We start from the raw sequence: 23654 nt of genomic DNA, 5'->3' as shown, positions 1-23654 counted from the left end.
TGTTTAACTGTTCACTTCATTCCCAATGCTCAGTTGGAATGAAGTGAACAATTTAATTTTTTCATGTGAGTGATAAATAGCCACCCCCCCCCCCCAAGAAAATAATATTAAGCGCGCTAGGAAAAAGCACTGTATTTTGGGGTAGTTCGCTATGTCGTCGAATATAATTTGTTGAAAAAGAAAAGTTTTCCCCTTTGTTACATTAACATAGCTTTTTTAGTTGGTAGTCTATGTAGCCTATCAAGCAGATAACTTATACTCATTGCTTACTCGCTAACCAGAGTGATTAATAAATTTGTGAAGTGAGGGCCAGTGGTACAAATGTACCGAAAAAAACAAAAGTGCAGTCGCGAAAGATGGAGTGTCTGACTGACTGACTGACTGACACTGACTGTATCGTTGACGAGTAGGGTGTGGGGGGGGGGGCTGCGGGTTACAAGGCAGCAGTCGGAATTTTCTGGCTCCAAATCCCATCCAGTTGGAATTTCAGCCACTACATCTCCCCCCCCCCCTACCCACTCTCAATCATCAGGCCTTAGCTACGTCCCTGTGTATAATACGTAAACGACGTTCATTACTGTTTAGTTTTTACGGAAATGTCGAAAATAATTTATATCGCTTGAGAAAATAAGCATAATATGCCAAAAAATTGGCATATGCACGTGTGGTGTTTGTAAAAATCACGCACCTATATGCAAATATATAATAGCTAAGATTGTCCTGTGTCCGTTATATAATTCCATTAAAGAAATGCATACCTGAGACACGGAAGTATTATCCTGTGAGGGTACCGTAATACATTCATGCTTGAGACACATGCAAGTCTTAAATAAACAGAATAGCAAGTCCCAAACATATAGACTTTCCTTGCCGGTTCGAACCTCTGGACATCATACAATCAGCGTCCATATAGCCTAGTGGTTAGGGTGTCCGCGTACAGAGCGAGAGGCCCGTGGCTCGAATCCTGGTGGAGGCTGAAAGTTTGTTTCACTGTTCTTGATTTACAAACTCATTACGATTTTCATATATATATATATATATATATATATATATATATATATATATATATATATATATATATATATATAGTAAATAAACATACATAAGTGCCGTATAAAGGCAAAAATAAAGCACCTACATTACAGTACGTAGTACACACAGCGAAATCCATATGCATATGCCGGATCAAGGTAATGGTTTTATTCTCCAATAGTTATATATATGAAACGAATTTTCCTGAAAATTATTGCAAACTACGTCTCTATCAAGTAACGTTAAATACACAAGTGATGTTTAATATGTTGAATGTCAAAAATGGAATGTAGCTATATCATTAGGCTGTTGATATGGAACTGAATAAAATTTAAAATTAAATACTGCCGCATTTTGAAGAGTGTCAGAATTTCAAACCTTTTAAAATGATAACTCGTGGGTCTCTGAAAAATATAGCAAGAATGTGTTTGTGATTACTGTCAAAAAGGCGTGATATACTGAATAACATGTAAATATCAAATGCTATTGTCACTGTGACACGCTTCACATTGTTTAATTGTTTATTGTAAGATTCCAGCTTCTATATGATCACTGAGTCATGCATGGTTAAATGATCGACAAACTGCTATATTCAGTTTCCTCCGACTTTAACATAAGTTCACGAGATCGTCAACAAGTTTTAGAAGCGGCAGTTCACGGCTTCCATACAGATTTGAATTTAGCTGCCTATTGTTGCTGGACCGTAGAATTCGGAAATATCAATGTTGGATGCTAACTACGGAGCTACAGAAGCGTAAAAGGACATTGTACCATTGTATGATGGAGGTTTTTACCTCCATGATTGTACTAACAAATTTATGGACTAGTAGAACATAATGATAATATAATAATTGCAGTTTCCATGAACTGATATGTGAAAAGAATCGCTTTGCGTTGAAGACTTTTCGAAGACAAGACAAAAAACAAAAAGGAGGATTCACACTGAGTACATAGCATCGCACAATTTTTGTCACTTGAAATCCAATCGAGTTTTCCCTTTCCTGTTTTCGCCAAGTTAGCTTCCGAGAACCCGCGACGTTTAAATGAGCATTTACAATAATTAGGGTACTTTAATTAGACCTCCTTTAACGCTATATTGGGGACCCAATAAAACCATGTGGTGCACCCCACCCACTCGCACCCCCCCCCCCTCGTCAGGTTCCCCAATGTGTGGTAAACTTAACTGTTAATGCAAAGAATCGTTCTTAATTTTATTATGAACCTGTTTAATTGCATATGCCTTTGTTATAGAATGTAATCCGTTAATTTTAATTGGAAAGTTAGGTGATCGAGGAACACATTGACGTCTCATGGATACAACATTTTCCCCTAAACCGATCCAGAATGGTCGTAGAATTCATCTAATATTACAAATGAGTCATATTTTGGATATTTGTGGATGTCTCCTTCTATCCAACTATATGTACCCCCTCCGAGTTTAGTCCTGAGATAGAAATTAAAATATAATTAGCCGGTTCTTTGGTGATGCCGTTTTTGCGGCTTTAGAAATGGCCGGGTCCAGAATAGCTATTTAGGGCATTTATTTAAAAACGGGGACAGGGTGGGTGGGTGGGGGGGGGGGCACAAGCCTCGGAACTGGGATATCGAACAATCGGTTCTCAGTGTCAGGCTTCAAAAACCTCGGCTAAACTTTGTCGGTCATAGCGGCGCAAATCCATATTTGAGATTTAAGTAATTTTTGCTTAAATTTTGTGCGAAACTTTTTCCAACCTCCAACCTCCTACCACATGCCTCCTGCCCCTCCCCCTGCCCCCCTCCCCCTCCCCCTCCCCTCCCCTCCCCTCACCCCGTTTAAAATGCTCCTCTTACGATTCCCATTGTCCATATCCTTTTGCATAGATTAGTCTAGATAGATTTCAACAGTCCGTTTTTTGCTCTGCCGATTTCTCTCAATATGCCGCCAAGTGATATTCGAAGAAGTATATTCAAGGCCTATATCATCCACGTAAAGCGATGAAACGCACAAATACCCACCGCAATATATGTACGAAACAGAAAAGTATACTGCTCACTTACTATAAATACCATTTCCAGATAAGCAAGTGAAATTTCCGGTCACATCACAATGATAAAGTTTACTGTCTGTCACTTTGCAGTTCACTGGTTGGCTACTCCAGTTGGTTAGTAACAATAATGTATTCAGTATAGTTAATTACGTAACAGCCTGGGCTTACTAGAAAGCGGGCAATTTGAAATCAGTAAAAGGCGGTATCACAAGTAGCAACACGTTGGTTTCACACCGCACTTGATCCTCAATCGAGTTCTACATTGCAAAGAGCATTCAAAATGGACGATTCCGGCTCCCGTGGTTTATTGCAGAAGTAACAGAAAGCTCCGTGGAAGCAAGGTTGCCAGTTTATAAAAGTACACTTTTAATTCGATCCGTCGCTGGTTTTTAATGATGTTCCGCAGGAAAATGTCATACGTGTATTGGAAAAAGAAAAAACATTTAGAAGCAGCGACAGTTGGAACAGGGAGTTGTTAACAACTCCCTGGTTGGAACTACCGCAGCAGTATGCACATGTTGTGACAGAAAGCTCGGTGCAAACATTTGAAGGATGAATTAAAGGCACTCCGAGCACTACTGGCTGAGAAGGAACAACTTTTTTTCGAAAGAAAACGAAAACGAAGTTCTCTGTGCTACTGGATTGTTCGGTACGTAACACTAGGCCAAGACTTATTAATGTAATTTTCCAATCACTAAAAGTCACCGTTATATAAACCCTAGACCTGTATAGGCATTAGCTCCTTTAAAAACGATAAATTAAAAGAGTTAAAATATGACAGTGAGAGAAATAATATAATAATCTCCTTTTAGATATCTGTAAAATGTTTCATGCACAATTTGCCAGGGTATACTGTTATTGATACATTCACGTTCTAACCTTGTGATGGTGAACGTCTCCCGACCACGTACCCCTACCTCCCCAACCCATAAACAAATCTGCTTTGTAAACCGTTGAAACATACAGTGGCGTAGGAAGGTACATTTGAGTAGGGGGGGTTAAAGACTGATGGCCGGCCCGGGGGAGGGGTCTAAGGGGAGTTTTTGCATTTCCAGGTGGCCTCAGATGCAATTTGGTGCAATAAAGCAGACTTCAACACCCACCCCATTTTGTAAACTTAATTTTGTATTTTCACCTGGCCTTAGATGCAATTTGGTGCTCCAAATGAGATTGTTTTTTCTCATTTGGAAATGAAAAAGGGGTTTTTCTGACTTGCGAAGCGGGGGGTGGGGGGCGGAATGATACTTCCGCGCCTCCACATTTTTCAACGGGATATGGAGATATTGACAGTTGGAGCTAGTATATTTTTCGACAAAAGTAAACTATATGCCAACTGATCTTTATATATGTCTAATTCATACTTATTCTTGTGTCTTTGTTTACAGAAACTTCAGTGTAGATTGAGCGCAATGAAGAACATAGACTGGTCAGAGGAGAGAAAAGACAGACCGTACAGTGATGTCAACTGAGTATATGTCATCCGAGGAATCTGACATGGAGAGTGAACGAGCTAGGGTACCGTAGTGCAGGAGTTCACTTGGGAGTCGGAAAGACTGAACAAAATTAGGCTGGACTCATTCAATAAGGACGTTCTCCTTAGCGAAAAGTCCAGAAAAAAGGATACCCACCGTTAGGAAAGGAGACGTATCTTTAAAATGCGTACCGACTGACGCCCCAACTTGGGCTGTTAATTAGGCTGAACAATAACAATGAAGGTATGACCCCCCTCCAAATGGTGAAAATGGTCATTGTTTGATGTGCCGGATTAAGCTTGTGGGAGGCCCGTGGCAAACAGTTTATTGGAGCCCCAATAGAGATACATTGGTACCGGATAACGCCGGATGTATAGCTCACAAAAGAGATCTATTTGCCCACGGTGGTTATGATACGTACATTAAAACATCACATAAAAACAGTCATTGATCAACAGCGTAAAGACTGCATATCGAAGTCCATTTCGCTTGACTTCTTTGAACTTTTTGTACCATATACAACGTAGAATAATGTAACGTTATAACAATATTTCTTTGAATTTTTTACCCAACGTTTAAACTCGTGCCCCAGTTGCACGTGGATAATCCTGTCCTGAGCATTTGTTGATTAATGAGGCACCAGGAACAAACAGCAAACGCCGTTGTTTCGGATACAAACAAGTTGCAGTTGACGATTTTGTATAATAAAGAAGAGTCATCTCTAATTTAACATTTGGTGTAATAACATGATACCTTTAAAAAGAAATCCTACCTGAGATAAATGCAACAAGGAAGAAAGAATATGCCCATAATAATAGATGTCAGATTAATTATTATTTTCTTGTTAGTCATTTGCTTAAATGGAAGCATTTTTTTAAAATTTCCCTTCACAGCCAATATATTCCATCAAGGGATTAAATGTTAAGGATTAAGTTATCCTTAAAATATTTTCAGGAAACAAAAGCCAAGAAAAAAGCATGATTCTATTAATTGTTAATGAATCATTTAGTAAATCATATTTTAAAATAAGACATACCTATAGAGCATAGGCCTAATAATTTGTCGAAATGTTGTTGTACTTTTACGTTTGTCTTTTATTATTCATGCATGGCTAATTCCAGACTTTCCGGGTAAAAAAATTAGAGATCTTGTTTGGGCTATCATTGCATTTTATATCAAAACATATGTTAATTACAATAAAATTTAAAGTAGCAACAACATATTAAGCGTGCTACGAAATGAGGCAGGAAGTGGTGTTCTGTGTCAAGTTCGTTCCACATAAAAGAGGCTGGTACCGTTTCCGGGCCTGGGTGGAGGGGGGGGGGTCGAGGGGCCGATAACCATCATGGAAGAAGTGCCTAGGCGTTTATATCATCTGAGGATAAACACACCGAATTTTAAACATAAATTTGTTTGGTTCAATTTAACTGCTGATATGTTAAGTTACTTCAAGTGGGTAGCTGGTTTCAGAGGTTTTGATTTGCAAATTAGTAACTAAAAATAGAAACATTCCATATTTACTTGTTTTTTTTTTCTTCTTTCACCTGGCATTAAAATCGTTGCTTGTGTATATAATTGCCACAATGTAAGTAGAGTAATATTTGGGCATCAAAAAACATTCTCCGGACAATAATGCATGTTTTGAAATTTGAAAAGGAAAATGGCTTCTCGAGGTTTAAACTTTGTATTCAAAAAGCTGAATATTCAACACTATGATGTAAAGCAATATTGAGTTGCATTTAGATGTATTTACTCATTAGAAGTGGTATTTCGTTCATTTACATAATTTTTGTATAAGTGTAAAAATAACAAATAAACGTTTACGATGCGATATGAGGTGCAAATATATAAATAAAAAAGTGGAAAATCAAACGAGTGTGATTTTATGTTTATTATTTTTAATTTTCTTTAAATCAAATGTAATATTTGATAGAGGTGGTCCGTGTATTTCTCAGCCTAATCAACCCGATTAAGACTCCCTAAACGTGGCGAATAAGCCCAGCCCCTGTATTGGTCGTAAGTAATGTGTTTACGATGACCACGTTTCTCCGTATATATTGGTGTAATCATGGCGTTTACAATGATCAATGCAAGAAGTTTACTGCTGGATTCAAACGTAAACTCCAGATTAACGGTCATGTTTAAGGTAGCGAATCTGTTGTAATTGTGACCGGAAACGTACACTCTAAAAACAGTTGGTTAAAAAATTAACCAATACCTTAACCAACACTGGGCACGTATGTCAAATTCGACTTATTGGTGATATTTTAACCAACACCTGTTGGTTAACGGCTTTAACCAGCCGTTGGGTAACATTTTTAACCAATAAAATGACTATAAGTTTGTACCCAACAGTTGTTGGTTAAATTAATTGTGTAAATTATGCCCATCATTGGTGAACTTACAAATGTAGGGATCATTAAATTGGGGAATTAAAAATCATTGTATTGGGCAATTACTACATTTAAATTGGGCAGTGGCTTTTACCATTACAAAAGGGTGGGGGGTCAAATGAGCCTTCATTGCCCAATATATGTTGGCGAATGCAATATATTGGACGGTGATGGATGAGATCCTCAGTGGATTTTACTTAATGTAGTTGAAAGACTCCTCACAAGTTTTGTTTATGCAGACCTAGTTTGCAACAATCAGTTGAATATGGCAATGCAAAGAGTAAACAATTTCTTGAAAAATATTGAAAAATTAACAAACAGTTACATTACAGAAGCCAGATGGATGACATTTTGAGAACTTGTTTTTATTGAAAACAATAACCAGCTGAACCATGTGAATAAAATACAAACAAAACAAAACAACACATAAATATGCTTGGATGTAACAACTTCTTAGCTGTGCTCTATCAGACCTTTAAGGTGACACAATGTAAAAAAACCTCTACTCTTCAAGAAGAGCCTTATTCATAGAAAACTTGTAACACTCAATATCTCACATATGTAACTACAGATCAATTGATGTATAAACAATCTATGAATCTAAACATCAATCATGATCTGATTAATCAAGGTTTACCTATAGTATACATACATTTAATTAAGAATTACATTGAGTCTCACATACATATGTGGTGTACATGATTACATTTAGAGACATATTTATGATATATGCAGTACATTGCAGCAAGTGCATTGTTCTTATTTCCAGTATTTGCATGTATAGTATATATATCTTCACCACATATAGAGATACATGTGTAAGTGAACTTAAGCTACATATAACCTTACTCACTCATGAAAGATCAGTTGATTAGATCGGGATTCCAATAAAAATAGTAAGGAAAGTTTTGATTTGTACCAGCATGGTATGTAAAAATATGTCATATCATGAGTTATAATTAAATGTCCCTTCAAGATGATGCTGCTATCGGGTGTGTGAATTTAAAAAAAAGTAATATTATACAAACTTCTTGCTTACAATTATTATATAAGCTTCTTGCTTACAATTTCCCTTTAAGGCACTTCTCACTTTCCAGGGCCAAGAATGCTATAATACAACTTGGCATATGTGCTTCTTTGATTTCATTAATCACATTTTGAATGAACTGCCAAACAAGACTGCATGAAGGTCGATAACCCATGTCCAAAATGCACATTTGCCATGAAACAGAAAAAGACAGCTTTAATAGAAGAGATTTGTGAGAAACTGACCTCTGTTCTAAAATAGCAAATATCTGGGTTGGTACCAAGAGGGCTCCTTGCATACAAAAGTAGCTGCAGTATTTTTGTGGCTTTCAATATCCTTTGAACTTTGTAAAATATCAGCCATGAATATCTTGCTTACAACTCTTTTCTTTTAAGCCACTAATTACTTTTAAAGGCCAAGAATGATCTAAGATCTCTTATGCAAATTGGCACATGTGCTTCTTTGATTTCATAAATCACATTTTGAATGAACTGCCACACAAGACAGCATGAAGGTTGGTAAGCCATGTCCAAAATGTACATTGCTTTGAAACAGAAATCGATAGCTTTCAGTAGTGATTCTTGAGGGACAGGCCTCCGTTCTAGTATAACGAATGTTTGGGTTGGTGCCAAGAGAGTTCCTTTGCATACTACAAATGGCTGCGGCTTTTTTGTGGCATCAATAGTCTTTGAAATTTGTAGAATATCAGCCACTTCCTGTAAGAAAAATTGATAAAAATGAAAATTATCACAAGCTGCTCTTTGTCAATCAATATGAAGTTGTGACTGCAAAAAGCCCTCCATTCTAGCAGATTTGTATTCAGAAAAAACTTTATATGAAATTATACTTGGCACAGCCAAACTTCATAACCACCCATATCTATGCTTACAATGACATGCTAGTTTTAAAAAAGTACTATGAACGTTTGATACATTTGAAATTTACTGTTTATTTATCATGTTTAGAAGATACTTTTACTATCATTAACTTTTTATCACCAACTCATAATTCATTAGTTAAAATCAGCTAAACATGTGACCCATGTCCTACTACTGTCATTACCAAATTGAGCAAAATTTGACAAGCATATTATTGTTGTGAAATCAATATTTAAATAATATTACGTAGGCCCTGCCCACTCATGAATATTAATTATCCATTTTGAACCAAACGGAATATGGTTCATGTGCTTGGGAGCATCTATGTACATTGACACAAATCCAGCACAATTGTTGAGATTCCACTTTAACAAGCAATCCACCACAAACTACAAAACACATATATGTCATAAGCATGTTGTCAATGAACTCCAACAAGTGGACAAATGAATGCTTAAACACCTACTGGTTGAATGTCCACGAAGGAGGTGATTGCCTCTTTTACTGAGCACAATCCTTTCTTTCCCTTTCCTTTCCCTCTCAAGATGACTGGAAGAAGAAAAAATGCCAATGTTTTCTTCTTATCTGTGAAAGTGACAAAACATAACTAAATATAGGTCCAAAGTCCTTGTGCATAAAAATATAACACAATTAATGACCACTTAACATATAAATTGTCATTATCACGTACAGTGCCCGTACAGCACAAATTATTTGTATTTTCTCTTGCCTTTATTTGTCTCTAACACTAGAAGTCCTTCAAGTCATTTGTATCAGAAAATGGCATATCATGAGAATGCAATGAGAAAATGGCATATCATGAGAATGTAATGAGATAAGTTAGCATCTGTTTGGTATTTTGTGTATGTTTATTTTCAATCATATATGTCTCCTTTAAAAGCCCACATTCATAATGTTGTGCTGCTATCACAACCTGTTTGCAAAGTTATCTACTCTTTATATTTTATTATATATTCAGATCTCAAAACACTGATGAACCTTTGACATATTTTGTGTTCTATTGTTCTATAGTAGTCACTAGCTTTTGGCTTAAATGAATCCTTTTCTCAAGGAATGATCAACATACAAAAACTAAATTTGCTCAACTATGTGCACTGAAATAAGAAGCACTCTTACCAATAGACAAACTCTCTAGGTTAACATACTCCAATCCAAGAAGGCCTTACCAATTTTCAACCTGTTTGCCATATTCTATAATCCCATTGTAGTACAAGTCCCATTTCTCATACAGGTGATCCTCAAGCTCAGGCCAAAGCACTGAAAAATCTTGTTCTATCTGACAGAGCAAAGGGAAATAGAATACTTTAATGTGTGTAAGTGTATTCTTTTTTTGATCCTCAGCTAGGATCCATTAAAAAATCACTCTCACTGAATTTGTTAAAGTCTGGTTCCATGCATCTATACAAACACTATGTATTGTTGAAGCTGAATGTGGTAAATCCAACTGCTTGATACCGTTGACTAGATTAATAACATTTAGAAAACATCTGGGAAAGAAATTTAAGTATTTAACATTATTGACACATGCTTTGAAAATATCTCAGAATACAGCTCAAAAATGTTTTTTTTTCACAATATTTTTTTAATGTGGGGGGATGGGTGGGGGTTTGAGTTGCAAAAATTCATTATTTACATCATCACTGAACAAAAGCATATTCATGGGAATTATTTATCTTGTCTCCCTGTAACAAGATGATAGACAAGTTGTTAGATTGGTACACAATTGCAAGAAATGCAGAGCAAACATTGCACATAAAACCATAGCACTGAATGGCAAAGACACCATATTAAAAAAAAACTTTGTACAAATTTGTAAACCATATTATACCGCTTGAATCTGTACCTTTTTTCCACACTCAACATCAGCAACCTTTCTTAAAATCCTAGCTATATCCTTGAATAAAGCAAGATTTTCATCCAAAAATAACATTTATTCCCAATCTGGTCTTTATAATGCATACTGATCTGTCAGATGCCTAAGGTTAAATAAAAAGTCAGTCACTTTTCTTCACTGTGTGGCTGATTACTGTCATAAACTTCCAGGCAATAAATTAAAAGAGATTTAAAATATAATGCCATCATTGCAAAAAAGCAGTGAAACTAGTTCTCTCCAATCAAACTAGATATGTAGTCAATTATAATACTGTTTTAAAGTTAGCCAAATACTTTTATAGTATTAACTCATCAGTGAGGTTAGTGACTTAATTAATTTCAGTGTTTCTGCTAAATCTAAACTTTGCTAGTAATTTTTCCACTTCCTTTTTCAAGAGTTAAAGGATATGGTCTTGAATAGTCGTAATATATGTATTCAGAGCTCGCTTCTGTAGTATTTTTGATGCAAAATCACCTACGTATTTCTCTTTAATTAAGCAGCAAAAATTCAAATTTGATAGTTACCATTCCACGGTCTAACAACCTGGGATACTCTTTCAGAATATCTGAAATGTTAGTTGAGTGGTCTTTGATCTGCTGTTGTTGTAAACTGCAGTTTGCCTCATGAAGTCCAATACTTTCTCTCTTGGTTCCATGTTACATTTTAGCCACTCAGTCATCATCACCAATCCCTCTTTGTTCTCCAGATCAGCTTCTGGCAAGGACAATAAAAACATATATTTCCTACTAAACAGAGATGCCTTAACATCAAATTTTAAAAAAAGTTACCAATGGTTGTGGTAGGTATAACGTGTCCTAAGCCAGTCTTTGATCATTGTCATCATGGCATCAGAGATAAGTCAAATCCTGAGAATAGTTGGTAAAAACCTATTACACATCTCTCAATTTGGTGGAGTGGACACTTTAGTCAAAGGAGTAGGTGGACTTGATGCACCCGGGTAATCTTTCACCATGGCAATCTTCTTTTTACGTACGTAGCGTAGGTGCTCTTCTAGTTACCCTGTCGCCGGTTGTCCTGCAGCACCTTTGCAATACCATGCTTCCTGCACATGAAATCAGCATACTCTCTTATCAAACTGAAAATCAAACCTTCCTTATAGCTTCAGATCTTACACACTGAAGTATGGTAGCAAAATTCAAGTTAACTCAGAAAATTATGTGATTTATTGATCTACATGTAAGGCTGTTGTACACAGCACGGTAACAATATGAACGCTATGACTAAGGACACTGTCGCACTCCATACTGTCCTCATATAATATTGTATGCTTACTGATGAATCAGTATTGTCCCAGGGGACACTATGACAATTGATTTTAAGTGATGAGCCTAAAAATAATGGGTTTGACCCTAATTGCACATATAATCAATAAGTTGCAGAATTCTGATATTTTATGGAATAAGAAGGGTACCTACTGAACAACAAACTTCATTAATACCTTGGTTAGATTGAGATACGAAGCCCACTGAAAACCAGTGCCTAAGTTACAGTTTTTGGAGTTCCCAATGTGACAATTGAACATCCATTTTGATATTTTTAACATATTAAAAGGCCTTGTCACCCTAGTGCTGACTTCAATTAGAAATAATTCAGTTAAATGATGCCTATATAATCATGGTAGTATTGGAAATAGATTTTAGTATCACAGTCCTCTATGAGATGAACAAATTACTTGGTAGAACCCACAGAAGATTATATTACTTGACTACAGATGGCAAAAAGTAGTGACATTGTGGGCAGTGTGTTGTGTTCCACATTTTAAAAACAATTTGAAAGGGCAGGAAAAGGAAACTAGTCACCTCAAGTCAACACTGTTGTAATGGTACTTGTGAAATAGCGCCATCATCAATAAACAGAGTTACAATATGGCTACCTCTCAATGTCATTTATAACATGGTGTCAGAAATAAAATCCACGCCAATCGACAAATACGATGGATCAGTTGAAACCACCAAATAGCCTAAGCTTAGAAGGCAACATTTCGGCAAACTGGAAGAAGTTTGTACAACGGTTTGATCTCTATCTAACAGCCACCGGAGGTGATGAAAAGGATGTGAAGTTGCAGGCCTCGTTGTTTCTGCATGTAATAGGCGACGATGCTATTGACGTGTATAACACATTCAAGTTCGATACACAGGAGGATAAACTGAACTTGGTCAAGATAAAACAGAAATTTGAGACTTATTGTCAGCCACGGAAGAATGTCACTTATGAAAGACACCTATTTTTCAACCGATCCCAACTGGAAGGTGAAAATATCGACTCGTACGTCACCGACCTAAAAAATAAAAGCAAGAGTTGTGAGTTTGGTGATCTGACAGACAGTCTGATCAAAGATAGGATTGTCTGCGGCGTTCGAAGCGAAGCGCTGAAAGAGCGGTTATTACGTGAAGCTGATTTAAAGCTGGAGAAGGCTGTAAACATATGCAGAGCAGCAGAACTGTCAAAAACACAGAGTAAAGAACTAAAGCAAGGCCCTACTGAAATTGAAGCCTCCTGTCAAGCGATGACGTCATACGGTAAGAAAACCAATAGACCACGATGGCCTATGCTACAGCCTAACACTAATAATAACAATGGAAGATCTAGGGCTAGTGGCACCTATAACAATCACAAGGATGGAGGTAGAAATAGTGGAACTGGTACAAACACATTCCAATGCTTGAAATGTGGTTATGAGCATGGCCCGCGAGCCTGTCCTGCATTTGGCAAGCCTTGCAATAGTTGCAATCGACCAAATCATTTCGCTAAAATGTGCCGTACACGTAGCAAAGTAAATTTGGTCGATAACATGAACATGTTTAAAAGTGATGAACAAGTTGAAACGGATGATGAACTGTATATAGATACCATAACTCTTCATGCCATCGGAAAGGAAAGTCAGCATGACAAATGGACAACGTACATTAAGATTGGCAACAAAAGAATTCCTTTTAAACTGGATACTGGTTCACAAGCCAACATCATCACAGTTTCGACCTACCATAGTCTTGGCAGTCCAGGAACAATGCACAAAACAAGAATAAAACTCACAGATTACAGTAACCAAAGAGTACCGGTTTTGGGATCCTGCCGATTGCGATGCTCAGTTAAAGGAAAGACGCAGTCACTCGAGTTTTTGATTGTCAACTTGAAGGCACAGTGTATCCTTGGATTAAGATCCAGTGTGGAGCTAGGATTGATACAGCGTGTTGAAACGATCAACGCAGACAGTCACCACACAGGTGAAGACATCAGCCAAGAGTTCTCGGATGTTATGCAAGGCATAGGATGCATCAAACAAGAGCACCATATCGAATTGAATGAGGACGGTCACCCATGCGTGCATCCCCCAAGAAAGATTCCACTTGCTATGCGTAAAAAACTAAAAGCTGAACTTGATACAATGGAAAAAAATGGTATCATAAGCAAAGTCAATTATCCGACAGACTGGGTATACAGTATGGTCATTGTGGAAAAATCAAATGGCAAGCTGAGGATTTGCCTGGATCCAAAAGATCTTAATTAACAGGTCAAAAGGGAACATTATCAACTCCCAACTGTTGACGAATTAACAAGTGAACTAGCAGGAGCTCAATATTTCTCTGTGCTAGATGCCAACAGTGGTTTTTGGCAGATTCCTCTAGATGATCAAAGTTCAGATTTGTGTTGTTTCAACACTCCGTTCGGGAGATATAAGTTTCTCCGTTTACCATTTGGTCTCCACAGTGCCTCAGAAGTATTTCATAAAACCATGTGTCAAATTATGGATGGTATTCCAGGGTGTCAGGTGTATATTGATGACATCTTGGTATGTGGTAAAACTAAAGAAGAACATGATAAGAGACTCAGACTAGTCTTTGAAAGGGCTAGAGAACATAACCTTAGGCTCAATAAGTCAAAATGTAAGCTTGGGGTCAGAGAAGTGAAATATGTTGGTCATATTCTTAGTAAAAATGGGATGAGAATTGACAATGCAAAAGTACAGGCAATAGTAGAGATGCCAAGTCCAAATTCAAAGAAAGAGTTGGAAAGATTTTTGGGTATCATTCAGTACCTGTCCAAATTCATTCCGGATTTGAGTACAGAGGCAGCACAACTAAGAATGCTGTTGAGGAAAGACGTAGAGTGGCAGTGGGACTCAACGCATGAAAAAGCTTACAAAAAGTTAAAGCAGTTGGCCACTGAAGCACCCGTATTGCAGTTCTATGATCCCAAGAAACCAATCACATTATCTGTTGATAGTTCACAAAATGGTTTAGGTGCAGTGCTATTGCAAGGAGGGCTACCGGTTGCTTATGCTTCGAAAACACTCACACCTACGCAAGAAAATTATGCTCAAATAGAGAAGGAGATGTTATCAATAACCTTTGGGTGTGAGAGGTTTCATCAATACCTTTATGGAAGATCATTTGTTGTTGAAAGTGATCATAAACCTCTTGAAACAATTATGAGGAAGCCACTTGCAAAAGCACCACCGAGAATTCAAAGAATGATACTGAAAGTACAAAAATATGACTTGAAAGTAGTCTATAAGCCAGGAAAAGAGTTATTTATTGCGGATGCTCTTTCAAGAGCTTCACTGCCAGATACTATAGTAGGCAATGACTTTGAACAAGATCTAGAGGCACAGATACATGCTTTGATCTCAAATTTACCCATTTCTGAGAAAAAACAAAAACAAATGGAAAAGTGTACAAGTGAAGATGAATTACTACAATGCTTAAAAGAAACAGTCCTAAAGGGATGGCCACTAAACAAAAGTGAAGTTCCACTAAGTATAAGAGAATATTGGGATTTCAGAGAAGAAATTCATGTGGCAAATAATTTGTTGTTCAAGAGTGACAGACTCATAGTTCCTAAGAAATGCAGGCTAGAAATGTTACATAAAATTCATAGCAGTCACTTGGGAATTTCTAAATGTAAACAAAGAGCTAGGGATGTACTATTTTGGCCAGGCATGTCCAGCCAAATAGAAGACTATGTATCTAGATGTTCTGTTTGCCTACAGAACAAAGGTGCCAATCAGAAAGAGCCCCTGGAGCCTCATCCAACCCCAGAAAGGCCATGGCAGCGCCTAGGTACAGATTTGTTCCATATGAGAGATAAAACCTTTTAACTGGTTGTTGACTATTATTCAAAGTTTGTTGAGATAAGTCAATTGCGTGAAACTACAAGTAAAGAGGTGATAAACAAACTCAAAGAGATATTTTCCCGTCATGGGATTCCAGATGTGTTAGTTTCGGACAATGGTCCGCAATACAGTAGTAAGTTGCTCAAAGAGTTCACCACCAAGTGGGAATTCGCTCATTTGACATGAAGCCCAGGTTACCCTCAATCTAATGGCATGGCGGAAAGAATGGTTGAAACTGCCAAAAATGTGTTGAAAAAGGCTGAACAGAGTAACCAAGATCCACATCTTGCTTTATTAGAGTTGAGAAATACTCCAATTGATAGTAACCTGCAGTCACCAGCTCAGATTTTAATGGGGCGTAGACTGAAACCAACCTTACCTGCTTCCAAAGAGCTGTTGAAACCACAAAATCAGAGTGATTTTGTCAGGCATTCTCTAGTACAAAAACAGCATCTGCAGAAAGAGTATTTTAATAGGCAGGCTAAACCCTTAACCCCTATCAGTGAAGGTGATGTTGTAAGAGTGAGAAATCAAACAAATGGAACATGGGAACCAGCTGTTGTGAAATCTAAATTACGGTCTCCAAGATCCTTCCATGTACAGACCCAACAAGGGACACTCAGAAGGAACAGGAAGCATTTGCTTAAAACTAGAGAAAGTCCACCAAATTTAAACCAACCATTTCATGAGGCGGAAATTCAACCTACTATTGAGAATGATCAAGATCAAGAACCTCATGACAATGTTGTTAAAACTTCTAGTGGTAGAGTGGTTATCAGACCTAAAAGGTTTATTGAACAGTATTGATCACTTGATCCCATGTGTTATGTAAATACGTTTAGTATAGAAGTTTAAGAAGCATGTAGTTGGAGAGATGAAAAACACTGATAATTATTTTGTAATATATTTTAATTTTGCACTTTTTTATCTAAACAAAGGAGATGTTGTAATGGTACTTGTGAAATAGCGCCATCATCAATAAACAGAGTTACAATATGGCTACCTCTCAATGTCATTTATAACAAACACAACAACGAAAGTGGTCTATACTATGGCTAATGACAATTAAGCCGAGGGATATTAGAACATAAACATGCTTACATTACACACAAGGGAGATTATGGATCCTTCAGAAAGGGAAACAAATCAACAACTGCTGCTGCTAACGCTGCCTTAATGAAGGAGCTTGGCCCTTAATGAAGGAGCTTGGTCTGTAGATTAAAAGGAAATAGGTAAAATGTTGACAACAATACAGCAAATTGTATCCAATATTGACAATTGAAACAATCCATTCAGACACATAACCATATTGAATAATTTTTATTATAAATTCTATTAAAACCCTCATTAATATTCATGATATGACTCCAAAAACAATGAGGTTTATCTACTCACTATGCGACAGTAAGTATGGCGATGATCAACCATTCCCTTGTTGAGTAATCGTGCATGAAATTCTCATACATATTCTCCAAAAAATGTATGATATAGATCAAAATAAAAAACTTTGTGGCATCACATTTGATCTATTCTTAGCCAAACTGTTATAAGTGTGTACATAATTAAACAGGTGTATACACTAGGCTAGGCTACATATAGACAGTAGGTCAAAGTTTTTGTATTTGGACTAGTTTAATAGGATACCACATTTTCATTAATAATTAGTCCTAGTCTTTGTTGTTAACACGAACAACACTATATGGTGAAAAACACGAAAAAGATTCATAACATTCAACATCGACTAAACCACTCTGTTAAACTCAGTGGCAGTTTAGTAGTATACTGTTACTAATATTACTAGTGTTACTATTACTAGTATTAGGCATACTAGTAGTAGTATAGTACTAGTATTAACATTAGCCTAGTATAAGCCTAACGTTGGCCTATGAGCCTAACGTTATACTGTCACTGGGGGTCTCAGTGCCCACATAAGTTCATACTTTTTACCGATGTTAAGCTACACTTACCGATAAAAGTTTCATGTAGAGACTCGATCTCGTATTTTTTTTCAAGAAAATCAAGACAGCACTGTCTTCGATATCTGCCATGGCGTTAGCTGCAATCTTGATCACTGAACCACCCTGTCGGGGATCGTACTTTGCATGACGTGTTATGTAGTTTGTGTTATAGACGCTGCGCTGATGTACGTACAGCTAGTGCACATATATGTGTACGCGCGAATTTTTTTACACAGTGAGTGGTAAAGTTATAAACAAGTTGGTTAAACGTCGGACTGTGAAATGTACATACTTATTGGAATAGCCCAAATACTGCCAGTTAACCAACTTAAGGGTACAAACTAACCAATAAAGTGCACGGGGGTCCTATACCATTCTTTTTTTAACCAACGTTTTAAGAGTGTAAAGAGAACCCTTCCCTGAAACCGCACGATTAAGTGAGCTTCACCGTATTTGGATGACACTTGGCGTTTACGGTCACCGCGTACTCGGTAAATAAGTCATCGCGAACGCGGAAAACTCACGCGTTTAAGTTGGGTCGTAAGCTTACCTTAATCACTAGTTTCAGGAGTGGAAACGTAACGGAAACAGGCTGGAACTCGGAATTTACGTCGCAATTACAGACCGAAAACGCGTGTTTTTTCCCCGTGTTAATCGTTTATATTCTTTTTTAATGAAACATGATCTATTATATGATTATCAGTTAGGCTTTATGCCTCAACGAAACACGTCTCAGGCTATTTTAAGTCTTGTAGATTATATTATTGAATCTTTTGAAAGTAAATGTCTAGTTGGGGGGATTTTTTAGATCTCTCCAAGTCTTTTGAAACGCTTGATCATTCATTCTGTTAAAAAAGCTTGATAAATATGGCATAAGGGGAGCTGCATTATCTTGGTATAATAGCTACATTCATAATAGATTCCAATATGTCTCTTTATCTGGCGCTAATTCTTCGAAGCAGGCAATTCATTGTGGTGTTCCCCATGGCTCTATTCTTGCACCCTCATTGTTCCTCATTTATATAAACTACCTTTTTAATGTCACTCCAAAATTTCACTTTATTTTGTATGCAGATGATACGAATTTACTATATAAAGGTCGTGATGTAAATACTCTTGTAGCTTCTCCTATTTTTTTGTATCACATAATCGTTTTCATGCTTACAATACCCGCAATGCAAATTTACTTTCCGTTCCCCATTATTCACTTGCAAGTAGTCAACATTTTGTCAATTACTCTGCTATTTGTTATTGGAATTCGTAACAACTGCATTGCATTCAATTAATAATCTATCCTCATTCAAACGTAATTTAAAGCGTTACTTTCTTTCGAATAGAACTTTATGATTTAGTCTAAAATTCGGACCACGTCTTTGTTCAAGTTTTTTTTCTTCTCCCCCCCACTTTTTCTTATTATTATTATTCATTTTTCTTGTAACATTTCTTTGGTCATACTTTGTACCTTTGTTATACTTTGTAAGTTTGTATTTTGGGGATACCTCACTTACAAGTTCTTATGAACTTTTCAAGGATCCCGACAACCATATACTTTGTTTGTATATACTTGAATTATGTAAAATGTTGATAACGTTGATGGTTGAAATATAGTTGAACAAACGAACAAACAAGAATAGAACTTTATTATAATTACCAAGGAGATTTTTTTCAACTATTGATTTCCTTTAGCTACACGATTGCGATTTATTTTTCTTTCAATAGGTGCCCGAAAATTCAAAGCATACTGCCCGAATTTTCACAAACAAATTATTTGGTTGGGGCTGTGGGAGGCTGCATAGATGAAATTTTGTGCAACTGATGGAAATGTTTTGAAGGTAATTTATTCACGAGAAATATTGTCAAATTCGGAACAAATAATGGGCTTCAAACCTTGAAAAGTTGGGCTGACTGGTATTTGTGGCCGCGCCGAGAATCACCTACAAAAGCAATGATCCACAGGAAATGCGATGAGGTCGAACAAGATGTTTGACTGGTGACAATCTTCATAAAGGTTATGGATGGAGAAAAACTATTGGGAAATACTTGCTTCTCATGCAAAAGTGTGCACAAGGTTGGTCATTTTCAAGCACAGGAAGTCCTGGATACGCGCCTGGTAGTTGGGGATTTCGGACTGAACAATTCGCATTGTTATATGTACAGGTACTTTCGCTTTCGGCCTTACAGCCGGGAGAATGTAGCTAGCTAGCTTTACTATACAGTAGCATGGTGGGTTCATAATTGACGCACTGAACGGTTTGAACAAGGTTGTATATGAAGGAAATGTCCAAATCACTCAACTGCATGCGTTTTTCGTATAAGTAGTTCCTCAGAAATGTAACAATCTAAAAAATGTAATTATTCTGTGCCTACGTAACGTACCATGAGGCGGAATTTGACCATAAATGTCTACCGTGTCAAGTTCTTTCATACCCCTAAGTTGACACATTCGTCTTTAATCTTACTGTAGTGAAGGCCTAAATATACATACATTGACTTTGGATGTTGTTTGCTATGCTGTGAGCCTGTAAGCTCAGACAAGGCAGGTCCCAGGGAGTAGTAGTATATTATATTGACGTTAATTACGAAGGTGCGTCAATTATAAAGCCTCTACTATACATACAGTACAGACACCAGTACGTGTGCATAAATGATGCGTGGCGAATCAAGCTCCCAACTGCGAAGGTAAGCTTTAACTTCTTAGTTTATTTTCATATACCATTTGCACATGTCTTGCTGGCGATCCAACGGGACGCCTAGCACACTTCAGAAGACATCGCCTGCAAATCCTTTACAGTTTCATTGAAATACTAGAAGAACAATAATCATCATTTTAAAGGTTTCTCACTCCCAGTTGTTCATCAGTGCATTAGCCTAGCTTAAGGCATGCGTGCTAGTAGAAGTAGTCAGTGCATTAGCCCGGGGCCTAGGCCTACCTGCTACTCACTTTACTGTTCCTATATCATCTGACATACATACCTCAGAGTTACCCCTCAAGTAGCCTAGGCCTACCTCTAATTTAGGCTAGCCGAATTGCACGAAGGTACGAGTTTCCATTCTACCACAAGTACTACATACTATAAAGGCACAGTAGTATCTGGTGCCATTCCGCCATAGGTACATATACCGTCATACCTCTGCGCCATAGTTAAACCATAGAATGGTACATTTTAAGAATTAATTTTACATTGGTGTACATGAATGTAAAGGTGAAACTTTCTTTGAATCGTGTGGAAAGGGATAGGTACACCGTCTTCAAATGTGACGGTTCGCTGGATTGTAAAAGTGTGTGGGAAGGGGTTTTGTGAAACTATTGATACGCTCGCACAATATGCTACCTTTTAATTATGTTATGTTCACTATTTTCCAAAGCTGATGGATACCACCGCCCTGTTTTGATTAACTGCTGGATCATCACGACGAGATCACATTTGTTAATGTTTCGGTATTACTGGTCTCAGAAGGCAAACTACTGCGGTTGCAAAAGAAGAGTTACAAGTAAAAGGCTAGACTGTCTAGGTACTGGGACGATTACGAGGCCGGAACCAGACCAACATACAAACTACCGAAAGCTGTTTCCAAACTGGTTGGAACACCCGAAGTGTAATCTGTTTAGAAGGTATCAATGGAACTAACTCCTCGCCTACCGGACGAAAAGAGGGCATGGTAAGGACCTCATTTTCTTTTTTCCTTTTTTATAGTGCGATTCTCATATAAAAGCAGTAAACCATGTGAGAATGGAACTAACTACATACTTGTTCATTTTGGTGGTAACATGGCGGAAGGGCACATTTTCTATGACGAAAACTACCAATGACGGAATGACATGGCCCGGGCACAGTACAGTTGGTTCAAAGAACACCACGGTAATCAGTTTACATCATTTTACAGTCCATGTTGTTATTTAGTGCATATGGTGCACTTCGTCTGTTTTTTATCAGATCAGCTGGCTGAAATACTAACATTATCCATCATGTTACAACAATTACTAATCAGTGCGATACGTGCACTGCGGCTTGATCAGATGGTTGGTTGCACATATAGGCCTATGCTTCTGTTTGTTTGTTATTGGCCTAACTAACTTATCTGGTTTTAAAAAAATTACAAAACTATGGTTGTTGTCATGTTGTTACATGTTTCATTTACTGCATTGTTACTGTTTTACTTTTAGTTGACTCTAGGTAATCATACAAAACAAATACAAAATCCTTCAATATAACCCAAAGACTTGCCTTCTCTACATCAGTTTACCTAGTTATATATATATATATATATATATATATATATATATATATATATATATATATATCTCATATCATGTGTAGGAGCACCACGTTGAGTATGAGAAGCCTATTGTTTTCAGAGAGGGTCAAAGGACATTTGGAGTCAGCAGAGGTCAAATTGTGGAAACCTTGTCCCATAATCTACCGTATTTCCAACCGACCAGCATATTCGATATCATGTGCGTTACGCCTCGTTACAATATGAAAAGTTGTTGGCAATTGAAAATTATGGGCATCCGTAGAATCCGAATTCAGAGGTAGTGAAGAAACTGCTTATAAGTAAACTTTGTCGCTCACCGCATGCGTAGTTGCATGAAAAAGGTTTTTACACACGACATTGCTATTGGGCCGACGGTATATCTTTGCTTCCGCTGTTGAACTTTCCGTCGAATTCCGCAATTGTCGAGATTCAGTGCCTTATACAAACTTCAGGTTTAGATGTATTTACTTTTGGGATATGACCAGGCGCCGTTTACGAAAATACTGTCGTCTGTTAGATTCTTAGATTTTTGTATCTCAATGCGAATTAAGTGAGTGTGTAAAATGGTTCGCTATCTGCTCGTGCGTTATGTACGGGAAATTGTCATGTGTGTTCACAAACTTCACGGAGAATTTATAAACATATAGGGAAAACATCCTTTATAATAACAATAACAATTGATTACAGGAAACGGTTTCAGCTTACGAAGTACGTATTGCGTTTTAAAGACATTCATTCATAAGTTGTGTTGATATATTAATTTCTCAACAATTTTTGTTTGTTTTATTAAACGTCGATATCACGAGGGCTTGGTTATGCGCAGGCAACCCCTGCACAGTGGAGTATAGTTCCAACGACCCAGGTAGACTACTAACAATAAACATTGGACATCCCATCTGAAGTTTAGATATAAAAGCATTATATTAATATAGCCTAATACACTTTAACAAGGTTAATATACTTTAACACACTTTAATAAACTTTAATAATCTTTAACAAGTTGTAGACGAACAGCTTTATTCCGAGTTTCGCGGTAATAAAATTCATAGGTTAATGACACAAGACCCCTTAAGTGTTAATCCACAGAAAACCAAGGCACGATTATCTGATATTTTGGTAAAACATTTTCGACGACTAAACATGGAACTACCGAGTTTGTCAGGCTTCAATGTGCCATACACTTCAGCGGTAGGATAAAATTGGGTTCGTTAACACAACAAAGTAAAGCAAACAATGTTTGTGTAAGAATACCAATACACTTTATGTGGCCAAACATCTCCACAGATATTTCTTAACGCATTTCCTACATGCTATTAGTCATAATTTGCAAAATATACAATTTAAAGACTTTTGAGACAAGTTTGTTGTTATTGCTGCTAGGGTTTTTTGCAAAGATTTTCACTCATCACCAGTTGGAGTGGAAGATAGATGCTATTTCAACCTTAGAGTTTCATTGCTTAAAAGATCGCTTTGATTTATGCAGTGCTATGCAGTAGTAGCGATATTTTTCGCGCACCAATCTACGGCTAAAAGACAAGATAAACAATTGGAAACATGTACAAATCGCGCTAATCGAGTAGCG

General features: G+C 37.1%; 2 long non-coding RNA genes across 2 annotated transcripts; both read right to left on the bottom strand.

Annotated features, from left to right (window-relative positions):
• Positions 1–6707: 6707 nt before the first annotated feature.
• Positions 6708–10444, bottom strand: LOC139970685 (uncharacterized). The gene is made up of 3 exons (XR_011794191.1): positions 9967–10444; positions 9296–9414; positions 6708–8667 (listed from the first exon to the last, which is right to left on the bottom strand). It is a non-coding gene; the product is annotated as an uncharacterized lncRNA (long non-coding RNA).
• A 1165-nt stretch (positions 10445–11609) lies between these two features.
• LOC139970684 (uncharacterized) lies at positions 11610–18214 on the bottom strand. Its single transcript, XR_011794190.1, has 3 exons — positions 17825–18214; positions 16959–17049; positions 11610–11786 (listed from the first exon to the last, which is right to left on the bottom strand). It is a non-coding gene; the product is annotated as an uncharacterized lncRNA (long non-coding RNA).
• Positions 18215–23654: the final 5440 nt, after the last annotated feature.

This window comes from Apostichopus japonicus, chromosome 8 (assembly GCF_037975245.1).
Source record: "Apostichopus japonicus isolate 1M-3 chromosome 8, ASM3797524v1, whole genome shotgun sequence".
NCBI classification, from domain to species: domain Eukaryota; kingdom Metazoa; phylum Echinodermata; class Holothuroidea; order Aspidochirotida; family Stichopodidae; genus Apostichopus; species Apostichopus japonicus.
This window is presented reverse-complemented; position numbering and strand designations above follow the sequence as displayed.